The sequence below is a fragment of the Aulostomus chinensis genome, chromosome 2 (assembly GCF_037954235.1).
Source record: "Aulostomus chinensis isolate RoL2024-O1b breed Wild chromosome 2, RoL_Achi_v1.0, whole genome shotgun sequence".
NCBI classification, from domain to species: Eukaryota; Metazoa; Chordata; class Actinopteri; order Syngnathiformes; family Aulostomidae; genus Aulostomus; species Aulostomus chinensis.
The window spans coordinates 16661292-16683644 of record NC_141321.1 but is presented as its reverse complement, the minus strand read 5'-3'; the positions used below and the strand labels follow the sequence as shown (position 1 = coordinate 16683644).

The 22353-nt window shown below is 38.5% G+C and overlaps 1 protein-coding gene across 2 annotated transcripts in view; it reads left to right on the top strand.

Moving 5' to 3' along the window:
* gpc6a (glypican 6a) overlaps positions 1 to 22353 on the top strand; it is a 145437-nt gene that overhangs the window by 1281 nt on the left and 121803 nt on the right. The gene's annotated exons all lie outside the window — the stretch shown is intronic.

The window sequence follows — 22353 nt, the reverse complement described above, 5'->3', positions numbered from 1 at the left end:
TAACTTCCCCCATAGGTTACACATATCACACAAAACCAGTGGTAACACCAAAATAAGTGACGTGAAGATGGAAGTATGAAGGCCCTCACAGCTCGCTCAGTCTTTAGCACAAAGAGCCGGCCAAGTTAAAGACAGACTTTGCAACACCAGAAGACAAACCTGTTGCTCACATTCAACAGACGTTCCTGGCTGGAGCTTGTCTTCTGTTTTGTTATAGAGTGAATACTGTTTACCAGTAGGGGGCTCTATGCACTCAGCTCCAAGCAATCCCATTACTGTGGATTTTTTTTTTTAATTTAAATTTTTGTCTTTCTTTTTTGATATTTCTCAAGGCAGCAGTTTAGGTTTTGAATCACGATCCTCGGTACAGCAGAGATATGTGGTTTTTATTATCTCTTGTGTGGCAGTAATCACATCTATGGTCAAAGCAGGAGAGGAGATTAGTCAGTAAACATACAGTAGTGTGCTTCATGAGAGGAAAGAGGGGACCGGGGAGGCCTTAAGTTAATCTGTTTCCTATTTACAGATAACATAGAGACTCTATTGATAACTGGCAATGTCAGGCACAGGTGATCATAGGAAAGGATAGGGTTCAATAGCATTTTATTGAATTAAAATCCACTGAAGTTCCTTGACTGAATCTCATCAGTTTTCCCCGTCAACTAAATAACGACCAACCAAATGACGTCTAATCACCTTTTGCAGGCAGAACCATCAAAGCATAAAGAGGTAGCCTCATTATTGTTCACCTCACCTTACAACCTGGAACTGAGATGAGCAGCATGATATGGGAAGAGTTCATTAAATGTGGTCTGACATATTGAGCTGGATGTACTCCCGAGCAGCCACGGAGGCTTGTGTGTTAACAGCCGTGACTCTATACTAGGAGTTAATATGCTTGATACAATTAAAAAGGTCAAAATCTCAGTTTAATGGCAGCATCATTAAAGAGTGCCAACAAAGCCATATGAGGTTTGACTTTGCTAATACTTTCTGAATGTCAGAATTGTTTACTTTTTCATCTTTTGATTATCATGGGGGGAACCATTCATCATGAATATAGGATGTTTATCATATTAGTTTGCCAGCTTTTCTCACTGTTGCACAGTGATTTATGTCTTTAGCTATGTTGTGGTTTTTCCCCGCTTGGGTACATTTAGTCCACTCTTCCCTACATTTCAACTTGAAAGAAGGCAGGAGGAGGACATAGTAGTATGACACTAATGTCCTAATGAATATCAGAGGGTGGAAAGAAAATTGAAAATAACTGTAAACTTTATTTTTATATAAACTTATACAAGAAATGCTAATTTAATGATTAGAAAAATGATTACTTCTCTGTTGTCCTTGATGATAGCGTAGAGAAATGAGACCTGTTTGAGTGTTGGAGCTTAACAAAATAGAGCCTCACTGGATGGAAGGCACAATGATTTTTTTTTTATGCTGAGTAGATGAGGGTACATGTGTTTGTGTGTTATAGTCTATTGTGTTTACATTTAAACATACAAAGAAGCATAGGTGCTGAAAATATAGATGTTGACAATACCCAAGAAACCAAGTGTGCCAATCTGTGAAATCAACAGAGAAATAAAAAAGAACGTTGTGCGATATAGTCAACTTAACCTCCTACGTATAAATTTACTCTTTAAATCCACAATAAACTGATAAAACCAAAATGAACACATTGGTTTCCATTGATTGTTTGACATCAGGCTGGAAAGTAATTTTGAATAGCTTTGTAGACCAATATGTGCAACAAGAGGTTTTAGTTTGGATGAATGAATGCAGGTCAGTTCTTAATGTAAAGTAGAGGCAACTGACTGAAGCATACAGGGGATTCATTTCATGTCATTTTATATCTGGATTATACATTCAACAGTATTAGAATATTTTCTGCATTCAGGGACATCATGTGCAGTTGTTTCTTAAGACAGCTCAAGGAAGGTTCCAGAGTTTGACAAATTACTTGCTGGAAATGAGTGAGATAAACATCGACAGGTTTTTATCAGATCATGTGGAGTTTTCAGTGTCTCATCTTCTGTGAACCTTTAGCTGTTTGCGATGCGGGTCTTTTGACAACACTGTACATCAATGTGTTTGGAGCTTTGATCAAATCCTAATAGCAATCCATTTACAGCCTATGCGCTGTGTGTAATTGGATTTTGTTGTCTCCAAGTAACCTCTGCATAAATACAACAGAGGTTAGATATAGGCCCCAGGAGATGGAATAGTAGAAAGCCTTCAATTATGCCTAATTAGCTATGCTAATACAAACGTGTAGTAAGCTGCATGAGCAGCATTAGTGTTTATCCCTCCATCATTTGCCGTGTCATGCAACTGCTGTGCCTCTAGATACAGAACATGCAGGTTTAATACTTCTGAAGAGGTGGCCTCCTCAAGTTGCATGCTCTAATTTGCATATGATAATTATTTTGACAGTTCTCTGTCACCAAAGTTACTTGATTTAAAAGGTGACAAATTAAACACACATATTTACACAGATGTAAGCTTTTGCAAACATACAAAAGGCTAATTACAGACTCCATGATTTACCTTTTAATTAAATGTAAATGCTGTGTAATTTAAATGTCAATTGAATTCAAATATTTAAATTCTAAAACGAATAAATGTAGGCATGTCAGTGTGTTTGTTGGTGGGGTTCTAAAATTAAGGTTGCATTCTTCTCCAAGGCATTTTTGTCAGGCACTTTTGAATAAGCACATTTACACAGCTACTATCTAAATTCTGCAGCCATCCATTATTGAAATATTACAGCAGTGGTGGATGAGTCTCACGGGCCCCAGAGTCATAAAACTTATCCAGGACATAAAGAACCTGGTAAACCATCAGAGCTGAAACCCCAAATCGATTTTTCAAGGCTTGCACCGTCAGGTCAAGTCATTTATTGGTGCGTTTTTGCCATCCTTTATCTCAATCTATTAAAGGTTGTATGTATGTCATTTGATATATAAGCAGTATTTTCAAGGAAAATACGACGACAACAACTGTTACATAAAGCAGAAACCTTTGGCGCACTGCATCTTGTTGCCTCATGAAGGGATGTCATGTTTTCTTCATACTACTTGACTTACTGCACTTCTTTGAAGTGCCTGATGTAGACATGAGGTAACTGAGAAGTAGGTGAATTGGACTGCAGTTGTGCTGCCTTTAGACTCTTTATACATTAGGAGGTGTCACAGATGCTTGCCAGTATGCTTCTTCTAAGAGCTCGTACTGAGTGCCAGTGGAATCCACTACGTTAGGTTAATGAGCAGTGTCTGAAACTGGCAGCCTATTTAGACGGCAGCTTCATCTTGTGATAACTCTCCTCTGTTGTTAGGGTACCATTACGCTCCCGTGCTGCATAGCATCAACCAACAGCATAACTTGCTTACATGCATCCCTGTGTGTACATGTGTCAGATGTTCATTCTGACTCACAAACGCTGCTTGATCATCAGCCCTTTGTTCATGAACACCGGCTCTGAGGGCTTCAGTCAGGCCTTGCCATGGAGCTTTTGCTCTGAGGCTTTGCAGTTAATATCAACATCTACTTAGACAGAGCAGTTGGGACTCTCTTGGGCAGACTTGGCTGTTTGCTACAACTTTGAAACTAAATCACTTGATGTGCCGCAGTTGCTATTAATGCAGTGCCCAAGTCTTCTGTTTCCTTTCTGTAGAAAAAACAATTACCTTTGGGGTTTATCCTTTGAAACTTTAAATAATAATATTTGATTTCTCTTAACAGATCAGTTGTTAGCTTTTATGAAGTGGCACATAATTGTTCGTCATGTAAATCCCTTGCTGTCAAATCTGTTCATCACTCTCGACATGGGTGTGTTAAATGCATGTTGTTCCTCATTTCCCTCCAACATGACTGTCAGCAGATCTTTGCTCAACACTTACATGATTGTAAAAACCCTTGTGAATACTGAGTGAAAAACACAGGACCAGCCTTAGGGATCTGAAAATCACACACACACACACACACACACACATATATATATATATATATATATATATATATATATATATATATATATATATATATATATATATATGTACACACATATATGCGTGTGTGTGTGTGTGTGTATATTAGGGCTGCAATCAACCAAAGAAATTCTTGGTCGACTGAAGCCCTCAAATTTCGACTAAAAATCGACTAATTTTATATATGAAAACTATACTGTGTCAACTATCAGCACAAAACCTGTTGAGGAATATTTAGACAATTGTTTTTGTCACGTTATTATAATTGACCATCATTTGTCCTGCGCACAGAGCGAGACTGACCAGAGGAGCTCAGCACCGCGGCTGAGACACAAATAGACTTTTAACTTAAAACTTTACACTTAAACACAAAAGGGCAAGTCCACGGTAAGAATTTTTACAATTAAAACAAAACAATTATTAGACTAAAACATTAAACTGTCAATTCTGATATGTTCATATACTCAAAACTGACAGGGCAACCTAAGGTGGACAAGTTAGCTTTCCGTTTCTAGGATATACGTCGTGTTTGTAGTGGAGCTGTGATACACAAACTGTTGTTTGAAAAACTTTGCATTCAACTTTTTTTCCATTATTATTTTCATGAAAAGCTGCCACACTGCAGATGTCTTTGACATGGTGGACAGGGACTGACTTTAAATGAAGCGGTCAAAATTAAATATACATTCATCAAACCAACAGACGTTGGCCTTCTAGTACTCTTCCGTCTGTCTGTCTCTAACGGGTCGGGCGAGTCCAAAATAGCAAAAACAAGGGGGTGTTAAAAGATAGATTGTTATTTGTGAAACAGGGGTGCTTTCGGTACTTTCCTCCTGATGAAATTAACGTGGCAAAAATCAACCAATCAGAATTTTGGTCGAGCCAGAACTTATTGACTAATAAATCGACCAGTCGACTGGGAGATTACAGCCCTAGTAAATATGTGTGTGTGTATATATATATATATATATATATGTATATATATATATATATGTATGTATATATATGTATGTATATATATATGTATGTATATATGTATATATGTATATATATATGTATATATATGTATGTATATATGTATATATATATATGTATGTATATATATATGTATGTATATGTATGTATATATGTATATATGTATGTATATATGTGTATATGTATGTATATATGTGTATATGTATGTATATATATGTGTATATATATGTATATATGTGTATATATGTGTATATATGTGTGTATATATGTATATATATGTGTGTATATATGTATATATGTGTATATATGTATGTATGTATGTATATATATGTGTATTTATATATGTGTGTGTGTGTATATAAATATGTATGTATATTTATGTATATATGTATATATATATTTGTGTGTGTGTATATATATGTGTATGTATATATGTATATATGTCTATATATGTATGTGTATATGTATATATGTGTGTGTGTATATATATATGTATGTGTGTATATATATATATATATATATATATATATATATATATATATACTATAGGTGTCAGTGTTAACGCGTCATTAACTAGTTAACCCAACGTCCCTTTATTGCTGATACATTTTTTATCGTGATTAACGCTCACGGTGCTTTTAGACCCTTTGACCATGCTGTAGTTCAAGGAAAACCAGATGTGAACGCACCACTCGTCACACACGCGAGATGCAGCCGGTTGCTGCTTGTAAACAAAAAAAACAAAAACAAAAGAAAAACGAGGCAGATGAATGTTAAGGTAGGACTAACATGGAAAAGAATAGGTCAGTTTTAAATGGAAAGCTCAACTTCAAAGCCCTGCCAGATGGCAGACTCCACAGGAAAAAAGTGGCATGCATACACTGTAAAGCTGAATTTAGTTTCCACTGGAGTACGAGCAGTCTTAAGTGTCACTTGTCTGCGAAGCACACAGCTGATGCAGGGAGCCCTCCGCTACCTTCTGCCATAAAACAAACCACGCTGGATTGTTTGGCACGACGGAGACCATTGGAGGCGTCCACCACCCGCAGTATCCCCACCATATCATTTGAGTCCTGCTCTGTGTTGCACTGCCCCCTGTTTAATGCGCACTTTATTCATTGTTTTTATTTAATTTAATTTATTCTGTGCATCACAGTTTGATGCAATGCATAAGGGTCATCCTTTTGTGTTAATGGGTTGTTTTTTATATTAGACACATATTTGATTTTCAGATTTAACTTGATTATCTGTATAAATTTATTCAAAATTGGAGTAAATCAGTTGGATCAGTGTGGGGTTACACAAATAGACATGAAAACCCTTCCATTGCTAAAATTTTAGCTTTAAAGATTTTAAGCAGCATCTTCATCATGAACCATCTCATGATCTTTTGTTGTGTTTTGGGTGATGTTTTGGGTATTCTGAACGATACTACAACACGTAGGATTTGACACAGTTACAGTTGATTTCCTGGTGTCACGTCACTGCATGTTGTTGTAGGAGCACCTAATCGACTTTCTATCTGTTGCTTCAATCTATTGTTTTATTTACTTATTATGCAGTGCAGGTATGCAAATAAATTTGGGGTTTATTTAAGATGTATGCTCAGCCAGATGCTTAATCATTAAATAATGGAATGACATGAGACCTTAAATGAGTGTGTGGGAATACCACTCTAAAAAAACCCTTGCTTCGCAAATATTCCTATACAAATTCTGTAGGGCATCTTTTCCAAAGCTCATTAAGATGCTCCTGGCTCTGCCAAATTGGAAATACGTCTCTTGCCAGCCTGTATACATCTTCAGAGAGAACGGTTAATGAGATGTGAGGGAGATTAGGCCGTGTGTGTGTGTGTGTGTGTGTGTGTGTGTGTGTGTGTGTGTGTGTGTGTGTGTGTGTGTGTGTGTGTGTGTGTGTGTGCACGCAGCAGTTTAGCCTCACTTTTCTTTTGCTTTGCATCTCTATTGTGGTAGAAAATGAGAAATGTGTTTTGTTTTTCATTGAGAAAGACAGATTGTCTGCATGATACATTCAAATGAGTTTGATTACGAATCTTCCAGCTGTACTTTTCCGCCTTTGTTAGATTCGGTGAATGAGAATGTCTGACAGTTGTCCTGACCTGCAGAATGTGTCAGCCCTCCTCAGGCATTCATGCCTGAAATGCATATGGTCTTCCTGGAAGCCTTCCTCAGCACCATGTATGGTGTTTTCTAAGTAGTGTGAAAAGCCTCCAGCTACTGAAGGGGACTACTACAGCACTTTTTCCACTTTTCAATCAAGTGCTGGCCTAAATCAGTAATAGAGGGGGGATTAAGGATCTCTACCCTCTCAAACCTCAAGAGGAACCAGAAAATAACAGTGATAAGTTAAAGGAAAGACGTGATTGTCTGTTCTTAGATTAGCATGGTGAGAGAGACAGCAAGTTAGGAAATGAATTGACTCTGTAGAAGAAGCATGTACTCGTGTCCTTGACTGATCATGCAGCGAAATCATGACTTAAGTGGCAGCTGTGTGAGGTGGGGGGGGGGGGGCCTCTGGGATACAATGGAGCCGTCAGGTAGGATATAGTCCTGTGAATTTGAAGGATTAGTGAACTGACTTGCCTGTGTTAGATGCATGAAACCTTTTCATACATGTCTGTACAAAAATGGAAGACACATTGGACTCCTATAAATACCTGGATGACAAGAGGAGATAACTAGAAAAGTGGTATTCCATCACTGCGGGTATGTCCCCCTGGGGTTCCTCTCCTGATTAAAGTGGGCTTCAGTTTGACACATTTGTTGGTATAAGGGAACAGTGTGCAGACATTTCAGGATTATTGGATGGTCTACCTGCTGATGTTTATGCAGGGCAGACCCTGAGGATTGACCTACAGACATGTATAATAGTGTTTACTTCTGAGACAACACTAATGACTTCTATTTTTACCCTCTGGCCAAGTGGGTGTTTATGGCTTTCCTACCATTATTTATTGTGTGTTACTCAACTGGATGTTTTGTTTTGTTGATGGTCTTGCCTTTAGCCATAGAGATTTCTACCTCTGGGGTCATTTTTTTTTTAAATAGAAGTCCCAAGCTTGACACCAATGATGAGACTTGCAGAGATGAGAGCCACCGAGCGCTGAGGGAAAACCCGTATGGGTGTATCACACACATGTGTCAAGGATGCAAATACATTTCACACCAGGGACATTTTATTTTTGTTTTTCAGACACAGACAAGTGCACATGACTGAGGTGATCTGCAGCTCCTCAGTGACTTGGAAGAAAACAAGCATTAAATACAAATAAACATGGTGTGCCAAAATTGTCATGGAAACATTGGAAGGAGTCAACAAATGCAGAAAACAGTCGTGACACTGTTGTCACAGACTTGACAATGACATTGGTGTTTCCCTGAAGAAACAAACATGTTTTACCACTGAAACTTCTCTGTCGGGGTTGGGGTATAGTAAAGCTGTGGGGGGGCTTTTGATGTATCAAAATCAATAGTCCAGACTCTCCAAAATAGATAAGTGTTTTAGTACAAACAGCAGGGAAGCAGTGGGCAACATTCAGGCCTGTGAACGTCATTCATGACTCTAAATATAGGGATGCTTTTAGTCAATGAATTGCAGAAGCTGGATATAAAATATTTGAGTACTACAACAATAACTGCTTACGCTCAAACACACAAGAATTCAAAACTTATTGTAAACTTCTATATAAAGTAAAACGTGTGGGTGAGCTACTTTGCCTTTGAAGATGTAACTCATACGATCGGGCTGGTAAAGATCCCATGAAAATAACCCATGAACCTATTCATCGTCTCTCTCAGTGGTTTCCACCTTCCTCTGCGTGTCTGTCAGGTTGTTCATGCTTACGTCAGGAATTTTTAAAAATCAGTTACAATCGCCAGGGGCGGTATAACCTGGTGCAAATCTCACACATCAGCCCTTTAAATATATAATACAGAAACATGGTTCAGTTCTGGCCAACGTCTGTAGACATCTCCTAACCTCATACCTTACTGGTTAACCTTCAAAACAATTAAAACAAAATGAACGCTTTCAAACCACTGAAGCTGGTGTGCTAAAGAGAAGCTTTTTAAAACCACGTTGTGGCATTCTTGATGTATTTTCACCTGGCATGTGTACAAAACTTCTGTAGGGTTCTAGTGCTTTCATTATCTCTTGGTAATTCAGAATTCTCAGTGCAGAAATTATATCAATAGCAAACAGAAGAGGAAGTTTATGAAGCATCTTCAGGGAAAAAAACAACAACTTGGTAGAGCTTGTTACTCAGTGGGTGTAATGCTATCCACAGTAACTGTATTTTAAGATGTACATGAGCCCACCATTATGAACACAATAGAAACTCTGGCTTAAAAATGTTTCTGTTCCTCTCTGTCGCACTTTTGCTCCCGAAAAGAATCTTTACCTCACGTCATGTTTTAGTAGTGCACTACTCTGCTAATTCTCCACTTAAGTCATTTTAATGACTTTACTGCTTAATTTTCCATGTACTTTGGAGGTTCATTGTTAAAGTGAATGAAACAAGTGAAACATAACGATAGGAAATATCATAACATGAAAGACGTTTTTTGAAAAATTGATTTTTTTTTTGGTCACAATTTCAAACTAGTTTGAGTGTTTCCAGAGAACATTTAGTTCATGTCTTATTAATTGGATGCAGTAGGTCTCTGGGATCTGCATGTCTGAAACCAAACAAATGATGTTAAGGTGCTCTTTAACATACTCCTCATTTTTGAGACATTACAATTAATTGTATGTTAATAGGATGTACAAATTCATTATGAACAGAGGAGCCACTAAAATGCAATCTTAATCGCATCATTTTCTACATGTGATGTACAAAATGACTGCTAATGGCTACATTTTATTTCTAATGCTAAGTGGAAGCTTTTGTACTCATGCCGTTTCTCCATGAAATTATAGAGGAAGGGGTGACGAAGAAAAAATGGGCTTGAAATATGATTGTGTTAAGTTGGGTGTTGCTTATGCTGCTCTCATTTCTAATAAATGGGTTATCAGTTGAATGCACTTGATCACCACAACAGGAACAAATTGCTCTTTGGCAATGTGGTACACTTAAATTGTGCAGTCAGTAAACCAGAAGGCTATTCAAGTCAATTATTATTTTTCATGTCAGCAGCATTGCAGCAGCTCCCAAATGCATCGCTGCAGAGTAGAAAACCAAAGTGTTGTCCTTCCAACACTCCAGAATATACAGAATATTTCATAAATGACCATTAGTTGTTAACTTGGACAAGGCATGCAAGAAAAGCATGTTGTTCCTGTAATAAATCAGGACATTTGTACCAATTTCAGCAGTTTAGAACCCAATTTAGTGTGATCCCATTTGTGGCGATGAGGTTGAGACACACATCAGAGATCATTATTATTTTATATTGATGCAAAAGAAGTAGAGGTCTGCTGTTAACCTCGGGTCAGACTTCTGCACTTTAATTATGACTTTAAATAACAGGCTTTGCTGTAAAATTCCTCAGAGGATATGATGAATGTGTCAAAGGTCGGGCCTGTCTTCTTTCACCCTGGGTTGCCTCATTTCCTTCTTAGCACTCATTCTGTGACACTGCAAACTGTCGTGATGCACTGATTTTATGATGATCAATTCTTTAGAAATGAAGAAGTGTACATCAAACCTTGGGCTAACCGGTGTGAGAGAGAGAGGGTAACAAATGAGTTGTGATTTAAAAAAAAAAATACTATAACTGCTTGGTTTGCTCTGAAATTTGTGTTAGTATTTTATTTTCGTATATAACTGCTGTTTTTTTTCCCCTGTATGATGGCAGTGTGTAATGTATTTCATGAAATTTGATTGTAATGAAGCAGGTTGGATTAATAACTTGTGAAGTGCTAAAAAGCAACATCAGAAATCATCTGGAACTAAAGTACAGCAGGGGCGAACCAACAGTAAATTTAAGATCCTGGCAAAGATATCTCAGCTCACACCATGGATTTGAATGAGGCTCCACAGACAGTGTATCTCCAGGGAGACTTGTAGTCATGACAAATGTGACAAGCTCATATAACCTTAATGTCAGAGAAGGACCAGCTTGAAGTCTCTGTCTGGAAAATGTTGATGAGGCTTGACGAAGACTATCCACGGCCTGAATAGCTTAGATTTCATTAATCTAGGCCTGGTGGAAAAGGGCTGTAAACATTTTATTGAGATTAATAGCATGACAAGCCTATGTCCAGTGTTTACATCTTTTGGAACCTTGACTTTCTCTGTGTGTCAAATGAAACATCTGCCATTGTGATGCTTCTTGGCGCAACCTCATTCTTTGGCTTCTGGAGAGTGCCAGAATTTGAAAAGGAGCCAGGCTCATCTCCTGCTCCCAGAGCCCTGCTGTTTCCTGTCCCCAGTGTAAACTAACAGTAAATGAGTGGGCTGGTCATCTCACACCCTGGAGCTCTACCTCAGGCTCCTCAGACCACCAGCTGTTGTGTTTAGGCCCAGGTCATGCACCAGTCAGTATGATGAATCCAGAGCGTGAGAGCCAGGCTTTAACCTCGCTGCATGCCTCTTCCTTTTCCTTCCCTGCCAGCAACAAGCATGTGTGGTAAACTGCACTGAAACACAAACACAACAATAAAGAATCATGCAATATTTCTACTCTATTCCATTTCAATAATTAGACTGCACAAGCTTGACTGTATGTGTGAACCTTGTAGGATTAGTCAGCAGCTGGAAAATGAACAAGCAAGAAAAGAATGCTCCTGTAATAAATGTCATGTATTCCCATTACATGAGTTCATGACCCAATGTAGTGTGATCTCATCTCTGGCTTTGAGGTGGAGATGCACATTGGAGGTTGTTTTTGCTTTTTGTATCGAAGAATAACTGGGCTATATCCAATAGAAATGAGAGCCTGCACTTGTCAGTAGCAAAGGCAGTTTTGATGCTTGAGTGTTCGGCATCTTTTAGGCCTCAAGGCAGCAAATCAGGCTACTGACTCCAGATCTGCACGGACTTTTGACATGTAAACACATCATATACAGTATATATACAGTGTATGTGTGTATATATACATATACATACATACATACATACATACATACATACATACATACATACATACATACATACATATATATATGTGTATATATATATATATATATATATATATATATATATATATATATATATATATATATATATATATATATATATATATAATTTCTAATCCAAATGAAAAATTTGTATTTCATGCTCTGGATGACAACACAAAAATAGGCAATTAAAAACACCTCCTACATTACAGTGGTAATTACATCGCTCTGATTATCTGCCTGCCACTTTACACTGGAAGTTGGACTTCGTAATTGTTGATAAAGAAGACTGCACATCTTGCATGAAAAAAATATCTGTTTATGCCTACACTGCTCCTGTGTTTCAACCACCCAGGTTGCTCATTAGATTAAAACAAGCAAGCGTGTCACACAATTATTAACTTAAATAAATTGTTTTATTGGGCTCATTAAGGTGTACCTCACTGATTCACACCATATAGTTATCCATCCATCACTGTCACAGCATATTCCAACTCTGGAAGTTTTCTGAAAGTTGGAAAATCCCTTAGCAGTCTCCAAGTACGGTAACATATGGTCCAAATGATCATGGGAATTATCTGTGTCATCTTATTTGGACATATTCAATTTGGGTCTCAAGCCCCAGTGGAAATAGTTGAAAGTGGGTGATTTGGGTGATGGAGAGGAGATCCAGATGGCGAAGCAGCAGTAAGATCAATCGAGCTTGATGCATTTTTCCCACTTCAACATGCAGACAGATGTGATTTAATGCAGTAATTGGGTTTACTTCCAGTTTGTGGATTTCTGTTGACAAGTCATAACACTTCATGAAGCATATCCAAATATACTTGGGAAACACTTCATATTTCATGTATTACTTCATCCCTATGGTTAATTAGCAATTGTCATCCTCTGTGTAATCTAGAGAAATCAAGGTAGCCTCCAAACTCTGCTGGTTTATAGAGCATACTTATCAGTGTTGTCAAGATTCCTTCCTCAATATTTAAGATGAAGGGTTGAGTCTGCGCATGGTTTTTGTCCTTAGAGCTCGCTCACACCATCATGTCAACAATTAAGCATCAACTTGCATGATATTTGTAACACTTTTTTTGTGTTTCACCTAGTTTTGTTTTGTTTTGTTTTGTTTTGTTTTTTTGTATGTGCACCAATAGGAAGTTAACACTTGAAATATACTGGAGCAAAAGAAACGATACATTTTGCTCAGTGTAAGATATAATTTTCCACAACACCACAATTTGACCCTCAACTCAAACTCCTAAATTACTTGCACTTATTGATAATGAACACAGTTGTAATAATGCAGTACTCCTTCTGCATTTAGAAGTAATGTTCTCTTGTCCAGCATTTTAAACCGCTGATATAAATCTTCCCAAGAAATGTTTGCAGGTTATGAGAGTATAAAGAAATTGATTAAAAAGAATCAAATGACAACCTACTTATAAAGACAGCTTAGATTTAGGTTTGGCTGGAGATGGCTCTCTATATTCAGAAAGCCTTTGATCAGACACAAACTTGTGTGAATTTTCAATTGACCCTGAAGTGTAATACAAATGTGTAAGGAAAACCACATTGGTACTTTAACGCGATGTAGAACCTAAGCTAAAATGTTAAGTTATGATGATAAAAGTAATGAAACCGAGTCAGGATTGATGGAACTTAATCAAAAGTCAGACTTAATTACAGTATACTAAATGTACCGTTCAGGCTTTCTTTTTAAACAGTCACCACCATCACAAACCATCCATCCATCCTTCCATCCATCCATTTTCTTCCACTTATCCTGTTAAGGGTCTTGGGGGGGGGGGGGGGGGGGCTGGAGCCTATCCCAGCAGCCTTCGGGCTGAAATACAGTAAGAATAAATCTTAAGGAGGCCTAAACAAACACACACATATCTACAAAACTGTATAGAATGTATGCGCATGATGAAAACCAAGTTCTTATTACACACAGAACCACTAAATATTTTATATCTTTATCGACCTGCTTCCCTGTACCTCCTCTTCTCTGGTGCCTCCTCACGCTGTCAACACATTCTCCACAGCACAAAATGTAACTTAATGATGTTTTTGGTGTCACTAAATTTGAGACCAAAAAAACTTAAGAATTCATATATATAATTTTTACATCATCAATTCAGACTAATATCAATGGGTTTCTCATCATATGCAGCCAGTCAGGTGAGGTCAGCAATGACTGGGTTAAGAAGAACATAATCCCTGTATAAAATGTATTAGTTCTTGCTTTTACTGTACGGTACTTTTCCCTTTCATAAAACATTCATACTGTATTTCATCATTCAACAACATGTAATTTTCTGTGTGACTTGATTGGTTTGAACTCTTTTAAACTGGGTCATGTCAGCTAGATAAAAGGCCCCTTATGTGAGGGGCCAAATAAAGAACAGATTGTCATGGTCCAAATGAGATGTGTGTGTGTGTGTGTGTGTGTGTGTGTGGGGGGGGGGGGGGGGTGATATCAACTTTCCAAAGACAGTCGAGGGTTAGCATGCTGGGTAGCTGATTTTAGCATTTTGTCCAAGCAGAAAAGGGAAGACAAATGTGAAGCAATTTCATTCTTTTAGATTATAGCTATCACAAAATGGTACATTTTCACTAACGAACAAGAAAATGACTAAAGCTTTTAGTTACATTATTTTGCTGGAATGAAAACATGCACAATGATGTATGTAAAAGATTTTGGGGTAAATCAAGAAAACCGGGTGACTCACAAACGAAACAAGACTTGCCTTCAGCACACTTGATGAATTTAAAGGTCAAGAACATGGACCTGTTTCTGCTTGTGCCTTCATTCGATAGCAATGAGTCTCTGCACATTGGTACTTTGTGGCAGCTGAACTCTTGAGGAGAGAGGAGGCAATATCCTCTCTACCCCCCCCCCCCCCCCCGAGATCCCGAGGGAACAGGAGGAAGATGCCACGGCACTGTGTTCCTTCACAAAATGATTCTCAACACCACTGCATCCTTTGATACTGACAATGAGCCAAGACTTAAATGCCATCATAAATGTTACATTTGTGGAATGCTTGATAATATAACTGTTCACTGCTGTGTTATATCCTGACAGAACTTGAGAAAAACACAAAATAAGGTACCCAACAACTGACCTAGAACTTCCCTTTTCTATCATGAAAACCCTTGCAATAAACAAATCTCTGCAACAGGAGAAGCCAAAAGCTATTAATCTCTCCCGTACTCACATAAACACTACACAAGCCTCAAACATGCATCAACCCTTCGCTACATGTGCTGTCAAAGTCACTGGCTCACTATCATTTGATAGTGAGTGAGAAATTATCTCTGAATTACAGTATAAGTGTTTTGTTGTGGTAAAAATGGACATTTAAACGAGCAATGCTGAAATGGTAAAGCAGTCTTTTTTTTAATAATTTTTGATTTTGTGCCTCCAATAATAATTTTATTTTTTGTTCAGGCGCAAGAAAAACATCTGAGTTGATGCATATCTCCTGGTTGTCAACTACAGGATGTTTATTGAAGGTAGCCTACTATCATTTAGCTGTTCTGGCATATTTGTTTGTGGTTCACGCTCACATCTAAGAAGAGCCTGACACTGAGAGACCGTTAAACAAACCCCTTCAACCTGAAGGGCCTCTGAATTTTGCATGCTTCGGTTCTCGGCCCCTTCGTTTCCCCTTCTTACTTAGAGTTTATTAGAGTTTAACTTTTTTTTTACTTGTTCTATTGTTTAACATAAAACTCTAAAGTCAGCCAAAGCTCCTTTGAAAACAGGTATAGAGAAACCCAGGAAACCTTCTCATTTTAATGTTGAAAGATCTAATATAGTGGAAGAATAAATTCTCATCTAAATTTTTATCCGCTGGCATCATGTTTTCACACCTTTAAGCCCGCAGTCGCACGCAGGTAAAACAGGTACCACACACACTGATGGTGGAGGCTGCCATGCAAGGCGCCAACCTGCTCATCAGGAGCAATTATGGGTTCAGTATCTTGCTCAAGGACACTTTGACATGGTCAACGGGGTCGAGGATCGAACCAGCAACCCTTCGGTTGCTAGACGGCCACTCTACCCCTGAGCCATGCCGCCCAGGTAAGGAGGGCATTTTCCTCTAAAGGGGGTCTAAAATACTTGAATGGTCTCTTAAAGCATACAGATGCAGCTACAGAGTATCTGGTTAGGTTTTTCATCTTCAAAGCAGAAGTATTTTCTTGTCCTGTAATCCCACTAAATATTTATGTTCCTATTTTGACATGCTGAACTTCCACAGTAAAATATTTCCCCTTGAATCACATCCATGTCAGACGAAGCTAATCGCCATTGTTTGCATGTCAAATAGAGAAAAGACAACACAACACAACCCATCCAAAAAAAGCTGAAGCATTTCCTTTCTTCATCAGCAACATGGGATACTTGGTGTAACAAACCACCATCTCACCAGCTTCAACACATGTAGGATCGAGCGCTGCTAACAGCGTTACTTTTGTCAGTAACGGGTAATCTAACTAATTACTTTGTCTATCGTTACAACGCTGTTACCATTACCAACACATCGTTACTCTGCGTTACTGAAGCAACTCATTGAAGCTGTCATCCGGCTCGGCTCACACAGATACAGGAGCCGAAAATGTGTGTTTTTTTTCTCCTTTGGTGCGGGGGGAGGGGAGGGGCGAGATAACCGCCTAATGATGATTGGCTAAGATAGAGTAAAGATTTCACGTTGAGCCAACCAGAGACATCAGGTGGGGGGGTGTTTACTCACGAACCCAGCACGTAGCAGCACACACACAAACTATCAGAGACGGCGAGTCGCAGGGAAAGAAAGTATTTTCAAGATGGAACTCTAGGCACTATTGTAACTTCATGGAGGTTAAAGGTCAAAATGTACATGTTGAGTGTACGTTATGTCGTCCCAGAGCGAGAGTGAAGAGGCTGTCAACGTCCAATGTCAGCAACTCCAATTCAATGAAGCGCTTCTCGACGCCCCTACTCTTCTTCTACTAAACTAGTGGCCAGAAACACAGTTGACACCGCTGATGGTGGTAGCAAGCAGGCGCTGTTAACGTGAGCTCCGCTAACATAGAAGGACACGGAGCCACACCGTCCAAGCAGCCACAGCAGGATTTCTACAAAAACTTGTGACACAGACAGAACTTAACAACTGAGGGGCTGTTAGGTTGATGAAAACATGCTGCTGTTGTCAGCAGTTGATTCAGACTCCTTCAGAGCCTTCGTAGGCAAAATACAGAGGAGAGGAGCAGCAGCTCCACTGTGCTGAAAGACATTTTCTAAATACATAAAACAAATTCTTTAACATTTTTAAACTTAAAAGAAAAAAAGAGTAACGCAATACTTACTTTCCATGGTAATTAATTCCTTTCATAGTGGAGTAACTCAGTTACTAACTCGGTTACTTTTTGGGAGAAGTAACTTGTAACTACTATACTACTAATTATAACTTTCAAAGTAACGTGCCCAACACTGTTTACTGTACACTTGGAGGAAAAACTTCTGAGTGCTGTAGATGGACATTATGTCACACTCCTTACAGGCCCTTCATACTGGAAAAGCCCAAATACAGTATAAGACTGTCGTCATCATCACTCCACGCCTGTTATTTCTATTTTTTCCCCCAGGCTCTCACTGGGGGAGTAGCACTGACTGAAAGTGTGAAGTTTGTGAGGCGGGACATGAGCACTGATGAATCAATGAACAAAGAGGAAACCTATTTAAGCCATTGAACAATTTGTGTGGGCACAGAAAAAGATCACTTCAACGAGGGCCACCTGTATGTAAGTGAGGAGACCTCACTGTGTGCTGCAGGGCCCCAAGCCAAAACCAGCAAGTTGATGTTCTGCTTGAAAATGTTTGTCAAAAAAAAAAAAAACAGTTTCCTCAGCTTATTTGTTGGAAAAAAGTGTTTTGATGAAAATGCCCAACATTGAAGTGCTGCTTTTTTAAAAAAAAAAAAAAGCACAGTTTTTTATTTTCTTTTTTTGCCATGTTCTTTTTTTTTGGCATTTCCCCTGCTTATGTATTCATACAACTGAATATTTTGGGGTTGTTGAAAGATGAGTTAGTTTTGTCAAAATGCTGGTGCAGGAGGAAAACCTGGGGGTGTTTAACAGCCTCCTTATACCTCTGATCTGTTGTTGCTTTATCGGTTCTTACAATGAGTGTCAGATGCTCCATTTCTGAATGTCTACCGGTAACATCAGCCTACTGCTATCATTTCTCCTGGCCTGGTGGCCCCGATTGATAGGTTGACTGCTCAGTCAATCTTTATGAAATAACAATAGTTGCATTTGTGAAAAGGTGTGTGTGTGTGTGTGTGTGTGTGTGTGTGTGTGTGTGTGTGTGTGTGTGTGTGTGTTGCTAAACTTATAACCCTCATGGTATCTGATCTTCTGAAGAATTTGGAAAATTTCTAATTCCCTTCCAGAGTATCAAACTGGGAGGTCCTCCGGCAAAAAACCAAAACAAAAAACTTTAACAACCTTTTTAATGTGAGGGTAAAGTGAAAACCTTTCAGCAAGACTTGAAGGACGTATACTTGTAGTAAACTCAACTGCTCTTTTAAATGAAAAGACAACTTGATAAAACTTAGAAATTCATTTCAATGAGCGTATAACAACAAATTTTTAAAGAATTTCAGTGTGGGTGAGTGACAAATTTTCCTCTCCTGGCTCGACGAACTGTTGGCTTATTTGGCATGCTGTTTTGGAGAGAATGTCCTCACTTTATAAAAGCTGCCAAGAGTGGTCAAGGGATGTACCAGATGGCATGGTCCGTATGCAGTTTGCCCTTTGGCCAGGTAGACTAATGAATCCTTTTGGGAGATAATCACATTGTCTGGCATCATATGCTCATATACTCTTTTTTTTTTTTAACACAGCTGCACTTATACGTGTTTGACATTTGTCATTTATGTTTATATTTATAAATATTAAAAGAAATCTGGCATTAAAGAGTTAGAATTCAAACTATGCACAAGATGATATCGCAGTCGTACTTATTTTATGCGTCCGTGGACAAAAGACAAATCTGAGTCCGTTTTTGTCTTGAGCAGTGGTGCTGTTATCGGACTGGAACACTTTTGTTTGTTTCATTTTTTTTTTTATTCATTCCACCTTCAAAAGGATTTCAGTTTCCTTGCTGTTTAGCTATAGTGCATTAAGCCAACATGTCAGAGATGGAGCAGTTAGTCATATGGTGAGGAATATGGGTTTACACTCTTTGTTTCATAATGATTATTGCATTTAATCCTGACTTTACCAGCTCTGCCATGTTGAAGGGGAAGCCTCAGGGCATCAACCTCAGCTTTGAAGCCTTATCCTCCCCCTTTGAAGGCTTATCGTGAGTTGGCAAAGTGACCGAGACCAATCAACTCGGCAACCTTCGACTATCGAGATCCTTTACCTTCAACACCATATAAAGACCCACCTGCTGGTTGCTATTTAGCAGAGGCTCAGGCAGCTCTCTGGTGCAAAACACGCATTCGGACTTCATGTCAATATACTGTCCACTGTAAAATTAATATTCTTATTTAAAAAAGGATTTTTGCTTTTGATTAAAATTACATTTTTGATTCCACCCATAATGTTATTTCATTTCTTTCAAAAGGGGAAAAAAGCATGTTAGTTGCTTCAATGTAGTAAGCATGCTAGCGTACCACTTGGTGCTCTCAACCCCAGATGTTAGTTATGCTTGAGGCATCACATTTGGTTTTGGCAGAACATTTCTTCGATAACACAAAGAATTAAAAAATTAGAAAGGGCTCAACTCAGGGTAGCTTTTTGTGCTTTACTCTCAATCACAGACACTATTTGGTATATTATTCTCATGCAGTGCTTTTTCTTTTTCTTTGCTAAAGTACATACTTTATTATGTGTAACCGGGGGAGAATGGGGGGAGTGGTTGAACTTTATAGGTTGGTAATAACATGATAACAGTTGTGTAACAGGCAGCTCAAAAGAGATAAGAATTTAGTCATATTCATGGTATTATACTGATAAAATTCTATCATATTGCTTAAAAAAAATGGCATTACCTCATTATTATCAGGCTATTTTCCCCTTAATGTGACACTGATATATTTCATTTTTAGCAGGTAACTATTTTGATATTGACATATAACTGTACTATTCTTAAATACATTTGACTTTATATCTTTGAATGTCTTCCTGCATAATTATTTGTGTATATCAGCTTCTAATTACCATATCAGAGTAAATGAAGTGAATGATGTTGAGGCATGAGGCATGTTAACCATGACTTAAGCAGAGCTGCTACCACTCACTACTACTACTACTACTACTACTACTAATAATAATAATAATAATAATAATAATAACAATAATAGCAACACATACCAGGAGAGCCTCTCCAAGTGAAGGTTTTAGTCCAGCTGTAACATGGCTGTCCATTCAAAAACTCTGTCAGGGCTCCAATGCACCACCAGATTCCCAATCTCTCCAATCCACACGGCAGCTGCTCATTGCTTCTTAACTGGGACTCTGACTGGCATGTGGCAAACCATGCTACAGTTGGGGATGGTGGTCCCCCTTGTCTCCTCTCCCACTGTTTAGGAATATTTCTTTAAATTTGGTGCAAAAATCTGGTGGTAAAGACCCAGGTGGTCAAAGGTTAAGGTCAGTGTAAACAGGCACGTGTTATACGATACAGTGTTTCTAGTTTTTTACTTTTTCTGAAGTATTAAATATATATTAAATAAAATACATTTTATGAATGTAATATTGTATGTTTGCAACATTTGGTAATGATTCGGAAATGATCCGCCTACAGACCAATGTATCATCAAATCACAAGCTGAACATCTGTCTTGTTCGATGTGTTTCTGTTACATGCTAGTGGGGTGTGTGCTTCAATGCTTGACCATTAACATCACATGGATCCTAATAAACTGCACTGCCAATTTTAATGAGCCACTATTAGAAAGGAAGCATAAGAAACCTCAAATATGCAGCGTACACGGCTCTTAAACATCAAGGGACCTGAAACCAAAGGCAACAGAGGCCAAATGCGTGGCATCTCTGGAATAAATCACATGATGTCAGTTCTTTAATCTCCGTGTCCATCCTTTTGCCTCCAGTGTCCCATGTATCCCCTGAGTTTCTTTTTTATTTTGCAGATCAGAGCGTCCGGCTGGTTCAAAAAATAAGTTTCACATTAATCCATTAATGTAGAATTTGTTATTCTGTGTTTATATGGCTGATTGCATGTACCCAATGGGCATGGTCATCATTTTGGCGGTCATTCATCAGTGCTGATCTGGCCTATGTTGGCGCTCTCAGAGTTGAACTGTAGTCAGCAATTTTATCTAATTACAATGCTATTGGCTTCAATCATGATTTTCAGCTTGTGAAGACGCTAATCCAGAGGAGCCAAGCACATCTGCACATCAAAGAAACAGAAAAAAAATCAATGGTGTGATTGCATTTGAAAGGCGAACAATTTTTCGAATGCCCTTTTGATTAGGACCCAGATAATACAAGCAAAACATTTCACTGTAAAATCCCAAAAGAAGATTTCGATTTGTCCCTGATTACTGTGCCTTCTTAAATCTGTGATGAGCTCATTCTGAAAGATGTGATGCAGTCCTGTCTGACAGCTGTGGTCGAGGCAGCTGCGAGGACAGTGCTACATTAGCCAGATGGACTCGTATAAGTGTATCAAATTAAGCTCTTTACCTATGCTTTTAAGGAACATCCCCTATTTATAGATAAACTGGAAGGTAAATGATCTCAGATATTTGCAGGTATGCTTTTCTGTTGTGGTGTGTGTTTGTAAATCCATGAACGTGTGATCAGGAGAGGAATTTAATGAATCATGAATGTGGGTGCCAGACCCAGTGCTGAAGATAAATCTGTGTTGTCTAACATCTGAAGGCAAGCAAACTTTTTTGTGTGTGAAATACCTGATATGACTTATCTTCCTTCAGTATATTAGCTCTTCTGTCAGTGTCGTCACCCTGGTAAAGGCTTACATGCAGTATTTGTTTCCCCTTCACTCAGGTAAAACAAACTCTCACTTATCTTTTGCCTGTAGTATCGTTAGAAATATAAGCTGACAGAACACATTTCACACCGCAGACTGGTATAACTCAAACATGCAGACCCACTCTGGGTTGTTGAATAAATGTGCAAATGTTCAGCAACAGTGAAAAATGTGGCCGCGCACTGATTTGGCAAGCCATTTTAGCAGATGCCATGGATGTGCTTTGGGAATGTGACCAACTTCCCACTGCCCCTCTTCACCTGCAGCCATCAGTAATGGTAGTGACAAAAACAG